The 20,189-nt window shown below is 35.6% G+C and overlaps 1 pseudogene; it reads right to left on the bottom strand.

The window, feature by feature from the left end:
- LOC138171069 (KH domain-containing RNA-binding protein QKI pseudogene) overlaps positions 1–18,519 on the bottom strand; it is a 51,529-nt pseudogene extending 33,010 nt beyond the window's left edge.
- Between the last annotated feature and the right edge of the window lie 1,670 nt (positions 18,520–20,189).

Below are 20,189 nucleotides of genomic sequence, written 5' to 3'. Positions count from 1 at the left end.
GGAAACAAGATGGCAGTGTAAAGCATAAGTGATTCTCACCTTCCCTTGCTGATCTTGAAAAACCTATAGAATATTGCCCCAGGAAAAATCCTGAAATAGTGGAGCCAGAAGAAAAACAGGTAGTGGAAGTCTTTTAGTCTGAGCCAGAAGAAAAACAGGTAGTGGCAGTCTGGAGGCTAGGAGGAATGATGGAAAAAAGATTCCTCTTGTTGTGGTTGAAGGGGATCAGTACAGGACAGGAGGCATCCCAGCAGGCCAGCAGCAAGGTCCACCTCAGAAGACCAGTGGGAGATACTGTGCCAAGGGTGGTGGAGTGAGCAAGCACCAACACCAGGACCCCCTCATGCCTTCACACAGTGAGGAGAATCATCAGACACTGACACAGAAAGGCATCCACCAGTGGCTGAGCCTACCCACGTCTGCTGTAGTGCAAACCTAGGGGAGGAGGAGACCTCCAGTGATCAGATCACCTCCCACACACTTCATGCCATGATCTAAAATGCAACCCTGGCGAAATGAAGAAAGATGTCACCTGGTCTTGGCACACACCAGTCAACTCCAGCTCAGCACCAGGTAAGCTACTTAAGTATGTAGCTTCCAGATGCCAGAACCAGAGGACACAGCACACAAGGGCAATAAACAGGCTCCTAGCGCCCAGAACAAGAATCACGGGACAGAGGGCCATATGTCCCAGAAGCAGAAATCCACTTTAAAAGCCAGCAAATGACAATCACAATGAGCAAAAATCAACTTAATAAAGCAAAGAGCATAGATTCTTACTATGGGGACAGGAAAGATCAAAATATGAATTCAGAAGAAGACAGCATTGACACTAAATCCATACCTGAAATTTCAAAGGAAATATGAATTAGTCTCAAAGACAAACAATGTGTTGGAAGAGTTCAAGAAGGACTTTAAAAGTCAAATTATAGCAATAGAAGAACAAATGATGAATTCTTTTAAAAATGCAATTGACAAAATGAAAAAAAAATCACTGAAGAAAACAATTCCTTTGAAAGTAAAATTTGTGAGAGGATTCTGGGAAGATGTCAGAGTAGGTCAGGAAATTCAAAGCTCTCAAGGTTTTCCCCCACAAGAGAGTTAAAACTGCACCTTAGGGCAAACAAAGTGTGGATGGAGATAAATAAGAATAGGGACATAACCAGGGTACTGCTGGGAAATCAGAAGAAAAACAGCAGGACACGGTTTGGTCCTTGTGAAGAGTAAACCCCTCAAGGATAAGTTTCATGTTAAGGACAAGCAGCAAATCTTGGGGTTAGTGGGTTTGAAAGGCTACCTTGGTCCCAGCCACCAGAACTTTTATCTCTGGATAGTGAGGGGAGAAAGGCATTCAGCATCAAAGAAGATTGAGGGAATCTTTGCTGACAAAGAACACCAGATCAAGCTGTGCAGCCAAGAGCAGTTGGGGTGAGAAGGAACCATCACACCCAGGTGACTGAAATAACAGTGGGGGAGAGAGTCACTTCCTGTGGGCAGTTAACAGGAGGGTGGAGCTTTGGCTTTGATTTCAGATTAGAGGGGAGAACTGAAGATATAGGGAAAGAGGCACAATTTCCCACACCTCAGGGCTAGAGGTGATAACAAAAATTAAGATATTACCACAAAAAATGCATGATTTATTATGGGAATAGAGATGACCTGGGTTCATCTTCAGAGGAGTATATTGAAGTAAAGAATCCCCCAAAGAGTAGTGTCAAATGGACACTTGCTGAGAAAGGATTCACAGAAGATCTTAATAAATACTTTTTTATTTTTTAAAAAAATATTTATTTATTTTTACTTTTCAACATTCATCTCCACAAGATTTTGATTTACAATTTTCCCAACCTGTCTTTAACCTACATCTCACCCCAAAATAGAAAGCCTACTGAATTCCACTTCTGCCAATCTGTTCTCTCTTATAACCTCCCCCATCACCGCCCTAACTTTCTAGTAGGGCAAGATGGATTTCTGTACCCCAGTGCCTGTATATCTTATTTCCCAGTTGCATGTAAATTTTTTTTTGAATATTTTGTTTTAGGACTTTGATTTCTGGGTTTTTTTCCCTTCTGCCCTCCTCACCCACTCCCACTAGGAAGATAAGGAATTCAAAATAGGTTGTAAATGTGTAGTTACCCAAGTCATTTCCATAGTAATTGTATTGTGAAAGACAATATTTCCCTCCATCCTATCCCACCCCCCTTATACCATTTTGTCCTTGGACACTATCCCTTTTAAAAAAATATTTGCTTCTAACTACCCTCTCCCCCCATTTGCTCTTTCTTCTATCATCTTCCTTTATCCCCTAGCTCCCTATTTTCCTGTAGGGTAAGATACCCAATTGAGTGTGCATGTTATTCCCTCTTTAAGCTAAGTTCAATGAGAATATGGTTGTCCCATTCCCTTTCACCTTCTTGCTCTTCCCCTCCATTGTAACAGTTTTCTCTTGCCTCTGTTTTATGAGAAAATTTACCCCAATATATCTCTCCCTTTCTCCTTCTCACAATCAATTCCTCCCTCTCTTCTTAAGTTTATTTTTTTAGGTATCATCCCTTCATATTCAACTCATCCTGTGCCATCTATCTATGTATACATGAAAATATATTGCCCACACTCACATGAATCTTTAGAGGTGAGGTTGAGGGAATAGGTAAAATTGGAATATAGGGGACTGTTTCGTTTTATGGGGATGGGAGGATAGGGGAGAGATCTTTGGATTTGGGTAGGCAAGTCACGGGAGGGCAAGGTAGAGGGTAGAAATAAAGCAGAGGAGCCTGGAAGGATAGGCAACAAGAGATATGCCCATACATAAAAACAAAGATCAGGAGTAGAATATGTTTGGAAAGCATCTATCTATTTATGCATGTATATATGTATGTATATATCTATAACTATAGAGAAACCTATCTTGACTTTATTGAAGCCTGCAGGTGGAGGTATGTATATAGTTATCAATATACAGAGTATCTAAACTTTATTGTGGCCATTGGGGGGTTCAGTTGAGTGAAAAAAGAACAAAGTGAAAAAGTGCATAGTAGAAAACAAAAGAAAACTCACAAATATGTTAGGAAAAAATGGACAATTCTCCAGACAATGAAAATTATTTATCAGATAAGGTTTCTTTAAATGAAATTTTATTGTTACATATTTTGAATCCTCTAATGTTCTACTATGCACACTAAATTTTTTCCATTCTAACTTTGTGTTTATGTTGTAATATTTAACTTTATGATATGTTTTTGTTTCTTTTTTCTATTCTGTACTTGTGTTCTGGCTTTTGAGTCTAAAATAAAATTTTGGAAAATAAAGAAAAATAAGTAAAATTGGCCCTACAGATAAACAAGTATATGGGAAAGACAAGGGTCAAGGTGGTCTTTGGGAAGTATTTAGCTCCTGAACTGAACTTTGAAGTATGTTAAGACTTGATAGAAGCAGGTCCTCCCCGGGGCTTCTGGCTTCACCTTCCCAAATTCATGTAAAAGGGAACTCTAAATAAACTTTGGGGCTATAGAACCCACAAAATGACACAGAAAAGCTAACCGCAGTGCAAGGTTTTAGCCCCAGGGCGGGCCTGATGAACGGCTGGCTGGAGGGATGCCAGATCAGTTACAGCTGTGGTCATTTCTAGATTTATCAACACATATATGCAAAGGACAAAATGAGAGGTAAGTACAGTGTGGACTATGGGACCAGTAGTTGGGAGTACATCGGTTTTTGCCCCCAGGCCTAGAAGATGCTGAGGCCTGCAATGCAGCAGCCGATTCCATGTGGCAGCTTTAGCTCTGGACTCCAGAGTGTAGGGGGAACAAGTGACCAGTCTGAGGGGTGCTCGCTGTTGCTTTAACCTGCTTAGATCTGAATTATGGTCTAGGGTGGAGGTCCTGGGGTGTGTGTCCATCTTGCCAGAGCATGTGGAGGCTTCAGCAAGGGCTCCCAACTAATAGAACTAGCAGCTGAGAAAACCCCAGAATTTAGGATGGAAGCTCCCCTGTCTCATAGCAGAGTCCTACTGTGGAAAAAGCCCAAAAGTTAAGTAATTTAGTGGCAACATGCCCAGGAAAAGGAAACAAAGCAAAGAGAAAACCCAACATTGGGCTCCTATTTTGGAGACAAAAAGGATCAAAGCATGGAACAGAAGGAAGACAGTGAAGTCAGAACTCCTACACCAAAAACATCAAAGGAAAACATGAGCTGGTTACAAGTCATAGAGGACCTTAAGAAGCAAATAAGAGAAGTGGAGGAAAAATTGGGAAGAGAAATGAGAATGAAGCAAGAAAATTATGAAATGAGAGTCAACAGCATGACTGAGGAAAATAACACCTTAAAAAACAAACTAACTCAAATGCCAAAACAGGCTCAAAAAAGCAATGAGTAGAAGAATACCTTAAAAAGGCAAATTTGCCAGACAGAAAAAGAATATCGAAAGCTCAATGAGGAGAATCATTCCTTCAGAATCACATTGGAGCAAATGGAAGCTAATGACTAGGAAAAATCAAGATGCTATTAAACAGATCTAAACAAATGAAAGAATAAAAGGCAATGTGAAATATCTCATTGGATAAACTACTGACCTGGAAAATAGATGCAGGACAGATAATTTAAAAATTATTGGACTACCTGAAAGCCATGATCAAAGAAAGAAACTAGAAATCATCCTCCAAGAAATTCTCAAGGAGAACTGCCCTGATGTTTTAGAAGCAGGGGGCAAAATAGACATTGAATGATGTAAATCAGAAATTAATAAAACCTTTGAAAAATTTAACAAAATTTTAAAAGAGATAAAATAAAAGCACAAAAAAATTTAAAAAAAGAGAATCATGAGAAGGTAAACAGGGAAGAGGAACCATAAGGAACTTATCAAAGTGGAAATATTAACTATCCTGCATGGAAAAACCATAATTGTAACTGATGAAAGAGAGAGCAGATTGGAGGAGGGGATATCCTGTGGGACTACTATTTTGGGGTGGTGGGTAGGGGAAAAATGGGGAGAAAATTTGTAACTCAAAATCTGGTGGAAATGAATGATGAAAATCAGAAATTAATAAAACATTTGAAAAATTAAAAAAAATTAAAAAGAGATAAAATAAAATCACAAATTTTTTTTAAAAAGAGAATCATGAGAAGGTAAACAAGGAAGAGGAACCATAAGGAACTTATCAAAGTGGAAATATTAACATTCCTACATGGGAAAACCATAATTGTAACTGATGAAACTTTTCTCAGTATGAAATAGTTGAATATATATATCGGAGGGTATTCTGGTTTATGAAGACATGTATGAATGTGTGTATATATGTTTACAAGTAGACATAGATTTAGGGAACAGGACCAAATTAATTGGAAGGGATGATATTTAAAAGGTGAAATTAAGAGGTGAGAGAGGACTATAATGAGATAAGATGGGGAGAGACAGAATGGGGGTAAACTATCTCATATAGAAGAGGCAAGGGAAAATGGTTACAAAGGAGGAGAAGAATAGGAAGACAAAAGGGAATGTGTTAACCTTATTCTCATTGAATTTGGCTCTGGGAGGGAATGAAATACACACTAAATAGGGTATCTCACTCTACAGGAGAATAAGGGGGAAGGGGATGAGAGGTGATATGATGGAATGGAGGGAAAGCTGGGGTGGAGGGAAGTTGGAAGCACCCACTTTTGAAAAGGAATGGGATGAAAGTAGAGAATAGAACCAGTGGAAGGTGGGATAGGAGGGAGGGAAATATAGTCAGTCTTTTACAACATATGAACTATGTTAATGTTTTGCATAAGCTACACATTTACAACCTATACTGAACTGCTTATTGTTACAGTGGGTGAGGGTGACAAGGGAGGAAGGGAATGAATCTGCAATTCAAAGTTTTAAAATCAAATGGTTAAATATATATGTATATTTATATACATTTATATATATTTATGTATATATATACATTTATATACTATTAATAATACTATTTTACATGTAATTGGGAAATAAGTTATACAGGCACTGGGGCATAGAGATCCACTATGCCCTGCTGGAAAAGTCAAAGGGGGTATGAGAGAAGATATGGGAGAGCCAGATTGGAGAAGCAGATATTCTGTGGGACTGCTATTTTGGGGTTGGTGGGAAGGTGAAAAATGGGGAGAAAAAAATAGAAAAAAAACAGAGCTCAATGGAAAATTTGACCTCCAATTACAAGACTCAAGAAAGACATAAAAAGGTAAAGGAAAACACACACACAAACACACACACAAAAACATATGCACTCACACACACACTGATGCACACATTCACATAAGATCTGATTTAGCAAGGGCAAACTGTTTACATCCCTATATGGAAGCTAATACCTGTCAATATTGAAGTTTATATAATTATCACGACATTTAAAAGGGATGTACACAGATAGAAGGAGTGGGTCTAAATGAACTAATTTGATGAGAAAAAAACGTATTAAGGTGTACAAAGGGACTGTAATGGGTGAAGAGGAAAGGAGGAGGCAGAAAAGGGTAAATTATGCCCCATGAAGAAGCATCAAAATGTACTATTGTAGAGGGAAAGAAGGGAGGGAGATGAACACCATATAAACTTTATTAAAATTGGTTCTGGTTCAATGAGGGATCAACATAACCAGTGAAGTTTAAGATTTTAATGTGAAAAGATAAAAACTCATTATAGTATAGGGGAAGAAGGGAGGGAGAAGAACACTGTATAAAAGTTGCTCTCATTGGTTTGGGGTCAAGGAGGGAATAAAATACTTTGATAAGTGTAAAAATTGTATTGTGCTCCCCAGGAAGTTGGAGGGGTAAGGGATAAAAGGTGGGGTGGTTAGAAGGGAGGCAAATAGTAGTAAGGGGGAAGGGTAGGTAAAAGGAGGGAGGTGCATAGGGATCAAATGCTGAGGGAGGGGGTGGTCAAAAGTGAAACACTTAAGGAGGGGAATGGAGAAGGAAGAAATAAAAACACAAACAGGGAAGTGAATGGATGAAGGGAAAGACACAGATAATAATCATAACTGTGAATGTGAATGGCATGAACTCTCCCATAAAATGGAGGTGGATAGCAGAATGGATTAAAAACCATAATCTTACAATAAGCAGTCTACAAGAAACACATTAGAAACAAGGGGATACGTACAGGGAAAATGTAAATGGCTGGAATAGAATATATAATGCTTCAGCTAAAGTAAAAAAAAAGGTAGCAATTATTATCTCAGATAAAGCAAAAGCAAAAATAGATATAATTAAAAGAGATAAGGAAAGAAACTATATCCTGTCAAAAATTACCATCAATAATGAAGCACTGTTGTTACTTAACATATATGCACAAAGTGGTATAGCATCCAGATTCCTAGACAAGAAGTTAAGGGAATTAGAGGAAGAAATAGATAGCAAAACTATACTAATAGGGGACCTCAATCTCCTACTCTCTGAATTTGGTAAATCTAAATTCAAAATAAAAAAGAAAGATATTAAGGAGGCGAATAGAATTTTAGAGAGACTAGATATGATAGACCTCTGGAGAAAACAAAATGGGGATAAAAAGTAATATACCTTTTTCTCAGCAGTAAATGGCACACACACAAAAACTGACCATGAACTAGGACATAAAATCTTCAAATTTCAGTGCAGAAAGGCAGAAATATAGAATGCATCATTCTCATATCATGATGAAATAAAAATGATATGCAACAAAAGGCCATGGAAAGATAGACTAAAAACTAATTGGAAACTAAATAATTTAATCCTAAAATATGAGTGGGTCAAACAAGAAATTATAGAAACAATCAGCAACTTCATTCAAGAGAATGAAAATAATGAGACAAAATACCAAAACTTGTGGGATGCAGCAAAAGCTGTTCCTCAGAGAAGTTTTATATAGCTGAATGCATACATGAATAAAATAAAGAATGGAGGTCAATAAATTGTGCACGCAACTGAAAACTTAGAATAAGGACAAAATGAAAACCCCCAATTAAGTGCTATATTAGAAAAAATGAAAACTAAGGTGATATTAATGAAATTGAAAGTAAGAAAACTATTGAATTAATAAAAAAACAACTAAGAGCTGGTTTCATGAAAAAAATCAATGAAATTGAAAGACCTTTAGCTAATATGATAACAAGAGAAAGGACAAAGAAAAGCAAATTATGAGTATCAAAAATGAAAAGGGTGAATCTACCTGCAAAAAAGTGGAAATTAAAATAAAAATTATGAATTATTTTGCCCACTTGTATGCCCATAAATCTGACAATCTTGGTGAAATGGATGAATATTTACAAAAATATAATTTCACCAGATTAACTGAAGAGGAAGCAAATTTCTTAAATATCTCCATCTCAGAAAATGAAATTGAACAAACCATCAATGAACTCCCTAGGAAAAAAAAATCTCCAGGGCCAAATGGATTTACCTAAGAATTCTATCAAACATTTAAAGAACAATTGATTCCAATACTTTACAAACTGTTTGTTAAAATGGAGGAAGAAGGAGTCCTACCAAATTTGTTTTATGACACATATATGGTACTGATGCCTAAATCAAGAAGAGATAAAACAGAGAAAGAAAATTATAGAGCAATTTCCCTCTTGAATATAGGTGCAAAAATTTTAAATAAAATATTAGCAAAAAGAATACAGCAACTTATCATGAGAATAATACACTTTGATCAAGTAGGATTCATTCTAGGAATGCAAGGATGTTTCAATATTAGGAAAACTCACAATATATTTGATCATATTAACAACAAATCTAGCAGAAACCATATTATTATTTATCTCAAAAGATGCAGAAAAGACTTTTGATTAAATACAAAAGCTATTCCTATTAAAACAAGAGAAAGTATAGGAATAAATGGAGTCTTTCTTATAATAATAAATAGCATCTATCTAAAACCATTAGCAAGTATTATATGTAATGGGGATAACCTAGAAGCATTTCCAATAAGATCAAGGGTAAATCAAGGATGTCAACTAACACCACTCTTATTGAATTTGGTGTTAGAAATGTGAGGAGTAGCAACAAGAGAAGAAAAAGAAAATGAAGGAATCAAATTAGGCAAAGAAAAGACTAAGCTATTAATCTTGAAGATGAAAAATTGATATACTTAGAGAATCCTGGAGAATTCAGTAAAAAAAATACTTGATATAATAAATAACTTTGGCAAAGTTGCAGGATGTAAAATAAACCCACATAATCCTTGCCATTTAAATATATTTCTAAAGAAAATCAACAATAGAGATATAAAGAGAAAGTCCATATAAAGTTACTGTAGACATTATAAAATATTAGGGAATTTACCTGGCAAAACTAACCCACAACCTATATGAACACAACTACAAAACATTTTTCACACAAATTAAGTCAGATCTATCTAACTAGAAAAAACATCATTTTCATGTGGCTGGGTCGAGCTAATATAATAAAAAATGACAATGTTACCCAAATTAAATTACATATTTAGTGCCATACCGATAATTCTACCAAAAAATTACTTATAGAGCTAGAAAAAAATAGTAACAATATTCATTTGGAAGAATAAAAAGGTCCAGAATATCAAGGAAATTAATGAAAAGAAATGCTAGGGAATGTGGCCTAGCCATACCAGCTTTTAATCTGCATTATAAAGCAGCAGTCCTCAAAACTGCTTGGTACTGGCTGAGAAATAAAGTAGATCAACAGGATCTATTGTATACACAAGACTCAGCAGTCAATGCCTATAGTAACCTAATGTTTGAAAAACCCAAAGACCCCAGTTTTGTGGATAAGAACTCAGTATTTGACAAAAACTGCTGGTAAAACTGGACATAGACCAATATCTAACAAACTATACCAAAATCGAGTTGAAATGTGTGAATGATCTAGGTATAAAGGCTGCTGCTTTAAGCAATCTGGGAGAGCAAGGAATAGTTTACCTGTCTGATTTATGGAGAAGGGAAGATTTTATGACCAAACAAAAGTTAGAGAGCATCATAAAATGCAAAATGGATAATTTTGATTACATCATATAAAAAAGATTCTCTACAAATAAAGCCAATGTAACCATGTTTAAGAGGGAAGCGGAAAATTGGGAAAAAAATTTTACAATCAGTATCTCTGATAAAGTCCTTATTTCTAAAATATATAGAGAATTGAGTCAAATCTATAAGAATACAAATTATTCCCCAATTGATAAATGGTCAAAGACAGTTTTCAGAGGATGAAATTAAAGATATCTATGAGCATATGAAAAAAATGCTCTAAATTACTATTGTTTAGAGAAATGCACATACAAATAATTCTGAGATACCACATCTCACCAGTCAGATTGGTTAAGATGACAAAACAGGAAAATTATAAATGCTGGAGAGGATGTGGAAAAATTGGAACATTGATGCATTGTTGGTGGAGTTGTGTGCTGAACCAACCATTCTGGAAAGCAATCTGGAACTATGCCCATAGGCTATGAGTAAATGCACACCCTTTATCCTAGCAATACCACTTCTATCCCAAAGAGATCATAGAAGTGGGAAGTAGTCCCTTATATACAAATATGTGTGTGCATGTGTATATGTGTGTGTGTGTGTGTGTGTGTGTGTGTGATATCCCTTCATGTGGTGGCAAAGAATTGGAAATCAAGGGGAAACCCATCAACTGGGGAGTGGCTGAACAAGTTGTGGTATATGAATGTAATGGAATGCTTTTGTGCTATAAGAAATGAGGAGCAGACAGACTTCATAATAACCTGGAGAGACTTAAATAAACTGATGTTGAGTGACAAGAGCAGAATCAGGAGAAATCTATACACAATTACAGACACAACCTAAGTGTGATGAATAAATTTGATAGACTGGTCTACTTTCAGTAATGCAAGGTTATACGATAACACCAAAGGACTCACAATGTAAAGAGATATCCACATCCAGAGAAAGAACTATGGAATCTGAATGCAAATTGAAGCAAACCACTTGCTCTCTTCATTTTTCTTGTTTTATATATATATTTCCTCATTCCCAATATCCATTCCATTGGTTATGATCCTTCTTTACAACATGACTAATACTTAATATGAAGGTATTTTTAGATCCTCTATCTGATTGCATGATACCATGGTGGTTGGAGGAGAGTGAGGGGGAGAAAATTTGAAACTAAACAGATTGTGGAGCTGAATGTTGTAAACTAAAAGCAAATAAGAAATCAACTTAAAAAAGGAAAAAAAATCATCAACAAAAATCACCAAGGTCCTAGAAAAAGAAAGTAAAATAGTCTTTGAAAGCATTCACCAATCACCTCCTGAAAGGGATCGCAAATTAAAAAACAAAACAAAACAAAAAAAACCAAGGAATATGGTAATTAAATTCTAGAATTATCAGGTCAAGGAGAAAATAGTGTAAGAAGGCTGAAAGAAATAATTCAAATATTTTGAAACTACAGTCAGGATCATACAGGACCTTGCCGCTTCTACATTAAAAGATCAGAAGACTTGGAATATACTTTGATTACAACCAAGATGGCACTTTGATTACCTCCAAGGGTCAATTTCCCTGCAAAACTGAGCAAAATCTTTCAGGTTTAGGAGATGGCTATTCAATGAAATAAGGGACTTCCAGACCTTCCTTATGAAAAGGCCATAGCTCACTGGAAAATTTGATCTTGAAATAGAAGACTCAAAAAAGTCATAAAAAGGTAAACAGAGAAAGAAAATTTTTTTACATTGCTACATGGGAAGATGATGCTTATAAACTTTGAGAATTGTATCTTTATTACAATATTTAAAAAGGATATACATAAAAATAGGGTATGGGTATAAATTAACTGATATGATGATAAAGAACCTAATTAGGGGGTGCAAATGGATTATATTGGGAGAAGAGGAAAGGAGGAGGCAGAAAAGGATAAATTACATAACATGAAGGGCATAAAAACATATTATAGCAGAAGGAAAGAAAGGAGGGAAATGCACATTGCTTAAACTTTAATCTCATTGGATTGTGTTTAAGGAGAGAATATTATCCTAACTTAAATATAGAAATTTAACTTGTCCTGCAGGTAATAGGAGGGGAAAGGGGGATGAAATGGGAGAGAAGGGAAATTGAGGGAGATGGTGGTCAAAAGCAAAACTCTTTTGAGGAGTGTAAGGGAGAAGGGAGAAATAAAAACATAAACCGGGAGAGAAATAGGATGGAGAGAAAGACAGACACAGTAATCATAACTCTGAATGTGAATGGTATGAACTCTTCCATGAAATGGAAGCAGATAGCAGAATGACTTAAAAATTAACATTTGAAACAGGTGGAGACACACAGGATAAAGATAAAAGGCTACAAAACAAAAACAAAAAAACAGGGGTAGCAATCCTAATCTCTGATGAAGCAAAAACAACAACAAAAAAGATCCAATTAAAAGATATGAGGGAGGAAATTTTATCCTGCTAAATGGCACCATAGACAGTGAAGTAATATTACCAAACGTATAGGCACCAAGTGGCATAGCATCCAAATTCTTAGAGGAGAAGTAAGGGAGTTACAGGATGAAATAGAAAACAAAATTATACTAGTGGGGGAACTCAACCTCCCCCTCTACAAACTTGACAAATCTAACCTCAAAATAAACAAGAAAGAATTTAAGGAGGTGAATAGAATTTTAGAAAAGAATAACAACAAGCACCCTTGGATGACTGCTAGCACAGGTCCTTTTATCTGCTTTTCTAAAGAAAACCAACTTTAAAGTGAACAACAATTTTGCTTTAATTACACACACACACACACACACATATATATATATATAAATTTCAGGGGAAAAAGTCAGCACCCTGAAATTTGGAGAAAATACAAATTAAAAACAGAAAAAAATACAGAGAAAATAACAAAATTAAACAGACAGGGCTTTGAGCTGTCTGACCAAAGCTATATATGCTGTTACTAGAGAGGAAAGAACCAACATTTGGGTTTTCAAAACTGAGGGCCTCCTTAAAAACTACCCAGAGTCTAATCTGGCCAAATCAGAAGAACATCTTTCAATGAGTGAGCCCCAAAGCAAAAGCTCACCTCAGAGTATATACACCCTTCTTCAGAGCCAGAGGACATCACAACCCTTGTGACTCTGCCCAATTACAAAGTAATAAACGATGTGGGCCTTCCTGAAAAAGAAGACTCCTCTAATCAAGCTTATCTTGTTGGGCTCAATAGGAGACCTCTTAATGGGCAAAGAAGATCTTCAACTCCCATTAGCATTACAAAAACAAAATGTATACTGCAGACTCTGGAGAAAATTGAAAGGGGATAAAAAGTAACATTTTTTTTTTTTACTTCAGTCAGTGGTACATGGCACATATCCCCCCAAAATTTGCCGATGTACCAGGGTATAAAAACCTCACAATCCAGTACAGAAAGAAATATTAAATGCATCCTTTTCAGATCATGATGCAATAAAAATTGTATGTAATAAAGAGCTATGGAAAGATAAACTAAAAATTAATTGGAAACTCAATAATCTAATCCTAATGAATGAGTGGGTCAAACAACAAATCATAGAAACAATCAATAACTTCATCCAAAAGAACTTCATCCAAAAGAATTAGATAAAATACAAAAATTATGGGATGCAGCAAAAGCAATTCTTAGGAGATGTTTTATAGTTCTGAATTCATTATGAAGAGATTAATGAACTGATCATTTAACTGAAAAAGCTAGAAAAAGAACAAATGAAAAATCCTCAATTAAATGCCAAATTAGAAATGATGAAAATCAAAGAAGAGATTTTAAAAAAATTGAAATTAAGAAAACTATTGAATTAATAAATAAAATTATAAGTTGGTTTTATGAAAAAAACAATAAAACTGAGAAGCCTTTGGTTAATTTATTTAAAAAAAAGAAAACCAACTTACCAGTATCAAAATGAAGAGGATAAAATCACCACCAATAACAAGGGAATTAAAACAAAAGTTAGGAATTGTTTTACTTAATTGTATACCCATAAATAGGACAATCATAGTGGAAAAATGCACAAATACTTACAAGAAATATGAATTGCTCAGATTAACAGAAGAGGAAGTTGTATACTTAAATAACCCTAACTTCGGGGAAAAAAAAGAACAAGCCATCAACAAAATTCATAGGAAAAAATCTCAAGGGCCATATGGATTTACAAGCAAATTCTATCAAATATTTAAAGAACAACAAATTCCAATACTATATAGACTATTTGGGGCAAAAATTGGTGAAGGAGTTCTACCAAATTATTTTTATGATACAAATATCATACTGATACCTAAACCAGGAATAGTCAAAACAGAGAAATAACATTATACACCAATTTCTCTAAAGAATATAGATGCAACAACTTTAAATAAAATATCAGCAAAAAAGAATCCAGCAACTTATCATAAGAATAGTATACTTTAATCAGCTAATATTTACACCAGGAATGCAGGCCTGGTTCAATATTAGGAGAACTATCAGCATGATTATGTCAACAACAAAACTAGCAGAAATGATATTATTATCTCAGTAGATACTGAAAAAACTTTCAACAAAATACTAAGCCATTCCTATTAAAAACAGAAGAGAGCATTGGAATAAATGGAGCCTTCCTTAAAATAATAAATAGCTTCTACCTAAAACCATCAGTAAGCATTATATGTAATGGGGATAACCTACATGCTTTTCAATAATTTGGGGGGGGTGAAACAAGAATGTCCATTAACACAACTGTTATTCAATATATTCAAAACATCAGTTTTAGCAATAAGAGAAGAAAAAGAAATTGAAGGAATTAGAATAGGCAAAGAAGAAACTAAGTTATTGCTCTTTGCTTATGATATGATGGTATACTTAGAGAATCCTAGAAAATCAAGTAAAAAACTACTTGAAAGAATAAACATTTTTAGCAAGATTGCAGGATATAAAACAAACAGACAAAAATCATCAGCATTTCTATATGTTACTAACAAAGCTCAACAGCAAGAGATAGAAAAAGAAATTCCATTTAAAGTCATTGTAGATATTATAAAATATTTGGGAGTCTACCTGCCAAAACAAACCAAGGAACTATATGAACACAATTATGAAACACTTTTCACACAAATAAAATCAGATCTAAATAATTGAAACAAAAACAATAGTTGCTCATGGGCAGGCTGAGCTAATACAATGAAAATGACAAGTCTACCAAAATTAATTTACTTATTCAGTGCCACTCCAATCAAACTTCTAAAAATGTCTTTTATAGAGATAGAAAAAAAATATCAAAATTCATCTGGAATAATAAAATGTACAGAATAAGAAAGGTATGAATGAGAAGAAATGCTAGAAAAGGTGGCCTAGCTATACCAGATCTTAAATTGTACTATAGAGTAGCAATCATCAAAAGTACTTGGTACTGGCTAAGAAATAGAGTAGTACATCAGTGGAATAGGTTAAGTACAAAAGACACAGCAGTCAATGATTATATCGATCTATTGTTTAATAAACTCAAAGACTCTAGCTTCTGGGATAAAAACACACTATTTGACAAAGCTTATGGGAAAATGAGAAAATAGTATGGCAGAAACTGGGCATAAGCCATTGTCTGAAAACATATACCAAAATAAAGTCCAAATGGATGCACTATTTAGATATAAAGGCTGATACTTTAAGCAAATTAGGGGAGCAAAGAATAGTTTATCTGTCAGATTTGTGGAGAATATATGACCAAGCAAGAGATGGAGAACACTATGAAATGCAAAATGGATAATTTTGATCACATTAAATTAAAACAAAAATTACACAAAGCCAATGTAAGTAAGCTTAGGAGGGAAGCAGACAACTGGGAAAGAATTTCCCAACTAGTATCTCTGATAAAGGTCTAATTTTTTAAAAAAAATGGAGAGAATTAAGTCAAATTTACAAGAATACAATTCATTCCCCTTTGATAAGTGGTCAAATTATATGCACAGGTAATTTCCAGAGGTAGAAATTCAAGGTATTTAAAGTCATATGAAAAAATGCTCTAAATCACTATTGATATGTAAATCAAAACAACTCTGAGATACCACAGCCTACCTATCAGATTGACTAACATAAAACTGCAAAATGATAATTTTTGGAGATGTGGGAAAGTTGGAACACTAATTCATTTTTGCTAGAATTGTAAGCTGATCAAACATTCTGCAGAGCAATATGAAACTATGCCCAAAGGGCTATAAAAATGTGCATATCCTTTGATCCAGCAATACCACTTCTAGGACTGTAATCCAAAGAGATCATAAAATTAGGAAAAGGACCCACATGCTGAAAAAATACTTATAGCAGTTTTTTTTTTTTTTTTGTGGAGGCTAACACTGGAAATTGAGGGGATGACCTTCAATTGGGGAATGGTTAAATAAGTTGTGGAATATGAATATAATAGAATACTATTAGGCTATTAGAAATGATGAACAGGAAGACTTCAGAAAAACCTGGAAAGACTCATATGAACTGATGCTGAGTGAAATGAGCAGAAGCAAAACTCTGTACATAGTAACAGAGACAGTGTCCAATGAATGATTTTGATAGACTTAGCTCTTCTCAGCAATGCATGAACCTAAAACAATTCCAAAGGACTCATAATAGAAACCGCCATCCACATCCAGAGAAAGAACTATGGAATGTGAATGAGGAGCAGAGCAGATAATTTTCTTTTGTTTATTTTGTTTTTTTCTTTCTTTCTTTTGGTTTATCCCATTCATTATAATTCTTCTATACAATGTGACTAACGTGAAAATATGTTTAATAGGGATATTAATAGGTATATGTAGAGCCTATATCTTGGGGGATATCTTGGGGATAGAGGCAGGAAGGGAGCAGAAGAAAATTTAAAACTTATGGAAGTGAATGTTGAAAACTAAAAATGAATAAACTAAATAAAATAAGCTATCTCAAAAGAAAATAAAATGAACTTTTTAATAACATTTAAAAGTATAAAATGCTACATTTCCATATATATACATATTACATATATGTGTACATATATATACATATGTATATAATTTCTGCACCAGCACCATTGTATAATAAAAGTATTTACTTTTTTGTTCATTTGTTTCGATGCATTATGTTTTCTCTACACTTTCTTTACATGTATACAGCAAATAGTCAAGCATGGCTTTTACATATTTAATGATTTTTCTATACAGGGAGGTTTAAAAAAAATTTGAACAGCTTGTCCAATGATGTGACACATCATGCATGTACTTTGTTCTCTATGTACTATGCCTTTTAAGGAGCTGTAAAATACAGGCTTGGTAATTTTAACTCAGATTTTTTTTTCTTTTTAAAAAATAGTGTTGCAGTTTTGTTCTTTGCATTAATTTTCAAAATTCTTTGTTAATTCTTTTGTTCATGACACACTTTCTTTTACTATGCCAAATTAACAGGCAATATGAAAAAAAAAAGACCACAACTTCTGCCCTTTGAGGGCACTGTAGTGACTGAACAACGTGTCAAATTTTAAATACTTTTTGAAATCATTTCATCAATGACATCCCTGATCAAAAGTTCATGCATGATGCATCATTGTACAGTACATTCAGAGAGAGAGAGAGAGAGAGAGAGAGAGAGAGAGAGAGAGAGAGAGAGCGATTTGACTTATGGCAGAAAAGAAAAGGAGATTACCAGTTAACAGATCAGTTGGCAGGCATGGTCAGGGAATCATTGGGTTAAGAATTCAGAGGTCAGAAGGTCACTGGTTATTTTTCAGTGGTGGCTCTGTCTGCAGTCACAATCCTTGGTGCCTCCAAACTTTAGTAGCCACCATACCTTATACACCACTCGTTTCAATGGTCGATAGAATACTCAAGGATTGACATAACTGGTGCCAGTGTGTAAGGGTATTCATAGCATGTGTAAATTAAACCAGTCTTAGGTCCTGAACTATTGCAGCAGTTGGATGAGGAGTTCCTTTTGGCATGACAGCAGTCAGTTTTTTCTGATCAAAGGAATTATTGTAGGGCAGCTGAGGTAGGAGTACTCAGGACAGCTGGTGGGGCAACATTTGCAGGCCCTCATAATAATCCTCGGAGCCTGGGCTGTTGCTGCAAGAGAAATGGCAAGGGGTGATTTTATGTTAACATCTCTGTAGGGGCCATTTAGAATTGCAAGTTACATCAGCTGCTTCTTTTTAAGACTGTCTTCTCTTTCTGCCTTCTTTTTATTTCTTACTGAGCCTTCTCCTCGGATCATTATTTTGCATCCTGTTGCTGCTTCAAGTTGTTTGGCTGCTAGTCCTCTGGACCCAAAGATTCTTCCAACAAACTTAAAATTGAATATTCTTTAACAACCACGTAAGTTCTCTAGTAACTGAAAAATAGGTCCCACAGCGTTGGGGAGCTCTGCACTCTTTATCTCTGTACTCCCATTTGCCATCTCATTATGAATGTGTTTTCATATTCTGCTAATTTTTTTTTCGTCCACCAGCCAATGGAGGTGGTTGAATATACCACAGATGTTGAACTCATGAACTTCTTGTCATTCATCAGCTGTATCAAGTAATCTGGGTAGGCTTGGTCTTCTCCTTGGTTTCCATTTCTCCGACCATATTCCAAGTCCCGCAACTCACACCGCCAGCCGCCATGGAAGAAAAAGGAGGACACGGGGTAGGGGGTGGGGTGAGCCCCAAGAAGTCAGATGCTGTTCTGGGAGGGTCTGCCATCTTTGACCACTGCAGGAAAGGAAAGGGAAGGGAGGAAGAGGAGGAGGAGGAGGAGGAGATGCAGGCAAAGCGGCGGAGGGAGTGCGAGGGCCGGAACAGACTGTCCCCACAGCCCAGTAAAACAAACTGACTGCTTTATCCCCACTGCCACCCCCGCAGGCAATTTTTCCTCCATCATTCACTGCTCCCACTAAGTGGGTCCAGGAGCCACCGCTCCTGTTGGCATGCCTGCTCCCACTGCCTTGTCCTTGTCATCTTTATCATCAACCTCTTCTACCTTCAGCAGCTCACTGCTCTCCGTGCTGACTCCACTGCTCAGCTCATGCCTCCCTCTCCCCTTCACGAGTGCTGGCCAGAAAATTCACTTTTCTACTTTATTCTAAGTGGAGTTGAACGTCTGACTTTTTCTTCCATTTTTACTTCACAGACTTGTACAACTCATCCTTTATGCAGGTCTGCCCTAATAATGAAAAAGTTCCTATGATTTACGAAGAATCATCTTCACATGTAAGAATGCAGTTTAACCTTGAGTCCCTTATGATTTTCTTTCCCATTTTAACTTTGTATACTTTTCTTGGGTCATGTATTTGAAAGTTACAATTTCTATTCATCTCTGTTCCTTTCATCAAGAGTGCCTGAAAGTCCTCTATTTTATTGAATATCTATTTTCTCCCCAGAAAGATTATATTCAGTTTTGCTGGGTAGGTTATTTTTGGTTGCAATGCTAGCTCCTTTGCCCTCTGGAATATCATATTTCAAACCTTCTGACTCTTTAATGTACAAGATCCTAAATCTTGTGTCATATTGACAATGACTCCATGATACTCAAATTGTTTCTGTCTGGCTGTTGCAATATTTTCTTCTTCATCTGGGAGCTCTTGAATTAGAATTTTCATTTTGTGATCTCTTTTTAGGAGGTAATCATTGGATTCTTTCAATTTTTATTTTACCCTCTTATGAGGCCAGCTACTAGTGATGCACTAAAATGGAGAAGTGCGGAATAACGGGGGCCAGGCAAGACTGTCAAAGCAATCTATTTATTGACAACCATGAGCAAGATTTTTATAGAGTAGAAAGACAAAGAAGGTAATTATAGGTCACTAGGCTTTCCATTACTGCTTTGTTTAGTTTCAAGATGCCAGACAGTGATGTCAGGTAGGCCTTGACAGTAATCATGTCCTTGATATATCCATACAATATGAAGAGTATGTAAAATGTGTTAATACTCTTGTAGATGAGCTAACATCTTGTGGCTAAAATCCCAGAAAAGGGAAGAGCCCTGGATCTCAGGCTATCAGCAAAGTTCTGATGACAGCCCTATCACTGGGAAACCTCAGAACTGGCTTTTCATGGAACAGCATTTTCCTTTATGAGTCCTTTTACTTGCCTTAGATCATTGTATACCTGAAATAAGCTGAGTCATTCATAGTTGATCATCATGTAATGTAGCTGATATGATGTACAAAGTTTGCCTGGTTCTGCTCATTTCACTTTGCTTCAGTTCTTACAAGTCTTTCCAGGTTTTTTCTTATATCTTCCTGTTCATCATTTCTTATTGCACCACA

Source organism: Petaurus breviceps, unplaced genomic scaffold (assembly GCF_028583685.1).
Source record: "Petaurus breviceps papuanus isolate PSGF00001 unplaced genomic scaffold, PetGlider_PUasm1.0 41, whole genome shotgun sequence".
Classification (NCBI taxonomy): domain Eukaryota; kingdom Metazoa; phylum Chordata; class Mammalia; order Diprotodontia; family Petauridae; genus Petaurus; species Petaurus breviceps.
Note: the sequence above shows the minus strand (reverse complement) of the source record. Positions and strands in the feature narration are given on the sequence as shown.